Below are 2,134 nucleotides of genomic sequence, written 5' to 3'. Positions count from 1 at the left end.
TTATCAGGAATATTGGCCTATAATTTTCTTATACTGTCCTTATCTGGCTTTGCTGTAATGGTAATGCTGGCCTCCTCAAATAAGTTTGTAAGTGTTTCCCCCTTTTCAATTTTTTGGAAGATTTTGAGAAGAACTGGCATCAATTCCTCTTTAAATGTTTGGTGGGAATTCACCCATGAAGCCATCTGCTTTGGGGCTTTTCTTTGTTGGGAGCTTTTTGATTACTGATTCAATCACTTATATTTTTTATATTTTATATTTTATAATTATAGGCCTGTTCCAACTTCCTATTTCTTTATGTTTCATTCTTAGTAGGCTGTGTGTTTCCAGGAATTTGTCCACTTATTTTAGATTATCAAGTCTGGTGGTGTATAATTTTTCAAAGTAATATCTAATGCCTTTTTGTTAAATTTTCTTCTCTAATCTTTGTTATTTCCTTCCTTCTGCTAACTTTGGGCTTGTTTGTTGAGATATTTCTTCTTTTTTAACATAGGTAATTATTGCTATAAACTTCCCTCTTAGTACTGCTTTTCCTGAATTTTCATAGTATGTTGTATTTTCATATTTGTTTGTGGGAAGGTATTTTCAATTTTCTCTTTTGATTTCTTCTTTGACAAATTGGTTGTTCAGGAGTGTGTTGTTTAATTTCCACACATTTGTGAAATTTCCAGTTTTTCTTTTGCTGTTTACTTGTAGCTTCATTCAGTTGCAGTTGGAAAATATACTTGGTATGATTTGAGTCTGTTTAAGTTTGTTAAGACTTGTTGCTGACTCCACATATGTTGTATCCTAAAGAAGGTTCCATGTGCAATTGAAAAGAATGTATACTTTCTGTTGTTGGGTAGAAGGTTCTGCATATGTCAGTCAGGTCTATTTGGTCTTCTCAGCGATCAAATTTTGTTTCTGTACTTTGCACTTCTCTCACTATTTCTTTCTCTCCTTCCTTAATTAAGAATTTTATATTGCCTTTTTTTATGTTCAAAACATAAATCCTCCAAATACACATACCTAATTTCTGTTGTTGCTTAGTCACCTAGTCGTGTCCAACTCTTTGTGACCCCATGGACTACAGCACACCAGGCCTCCCTGTCCCTCATCATCTCCCAGAGTTTGCCCAAGTCCGTGTCCATCGAATCAGTGATACCATCCAACCATCTCATCCTCTGTCACCTTCTTCTTCTTCTGCCTCCAATCTTTCCCAGCACCAGAGTCTTTTCCAATGAGTGCAGCTCTTTGCATAATATGGCCAAAGTATTGCAGCTTCAGCTTCAGCATCAGTCCTTCCAATGAGTATTCAGGGTTGACCTCCTTTACGATTAACTGGTTTGATCTCCTTGCTGTCCAAGGGACTCTCAAGAGTCTTCTCCAGCACCACAGTTCAAAGGCATCATTCTTTGGCACTCTGCCTTGTTTATGGTCCAACTCTCACATCTGTACATGACTACTAGAAAGTCAATGAAAGTGAAAGTGAAGTCGCTCAGTTGTGTCCAACTCTTTGCGACCCCATGGACTGTAGCCTACCAGGCTCCTCCCTCCATGGGATTTTCCAGGCAAGAGTACTGGAGTGGGTTGCCATTTGCCTTCTCCAGGGGATCTTCCCAACCCAGGGATCAAACCTGGGTCTCCTGCATTCCAGGCAGACGCTTTAACCTCTGAGCCACCAGGGACTCCAGAAAGACAATATATGGGCGTTTGTCAACAAAGTGATATCTGTGCTTTTTAATACACTGTCTAGGTTTGTCACAGCTTTCCTTCCAAGAAGCAATTGCCTTCTAATTTCATGGCTGTAATCACCATCCTCAGTGATTTTAGAGCCCAAGAAGAGGAAATCTGTCACTGCTTCTACCTTTTCTGCTTCTATTTGTCATGAAGTGATGGGATTAGATGCCATGATCTTAGTTTTTTTAATATTGAGTTTTCAGCTGGCTTTCTCTCTCTCCTCCTTCACCCTCATCAAGAGGGTGATGAACCCTCTTCAGTTCCTCTTTGCTTTCTGCCATTAGAGTGGTATCATCTGCATATCTGGGGTTGTTGATATTTCTCCCAGCAATCTTGATTCCAGCTTGTAATTCATCCAGCCTCGTATTTTGCATGATGTTATAAGTTAAATATAAGTTAAATAAATATAAGTTAA

The 2,134-nt window shown here is 38.8% G+C and overlaps 1 non-coding gene across 1 annotated transcript; it reads right to left on the bottom strand.

The window, feature by feature from the left end:
- Positions 1 to 1,595: 1,595 nt before the first annotated feature.
- Positions 1,596 to 1,667, bottom strand: TRNAS-GGA (transfer RNA serine (anticodon GGA)). Its single transcript has one exon. It is a non-coding gene; the product is annotated as a tRNA-Ser (tRNA).
- Positions 1,668 to 2,134: the final 467 nt, after the last annotated feature.

Source organism: Capricornis sumatraensis, chromosome 3 (genome assembly GCF_032405125.1).
Source record: "Capricornis sumatraensis isolate serow.1 chromosome 3, serow.2, whole genome shotgun sequence".
Taxonomy (NCBI): Eukaryota; Metazoa; Chordata; class Mammalia; order Artiodactyla; family Bovidae; genus Capricornis; species Capricornis sumatraensis.
The sequence above is the reverse complement of the archived record's forward strand: the minus strand, read 5'-3'. Positions and strand labels throughout refer to the sequence as shown.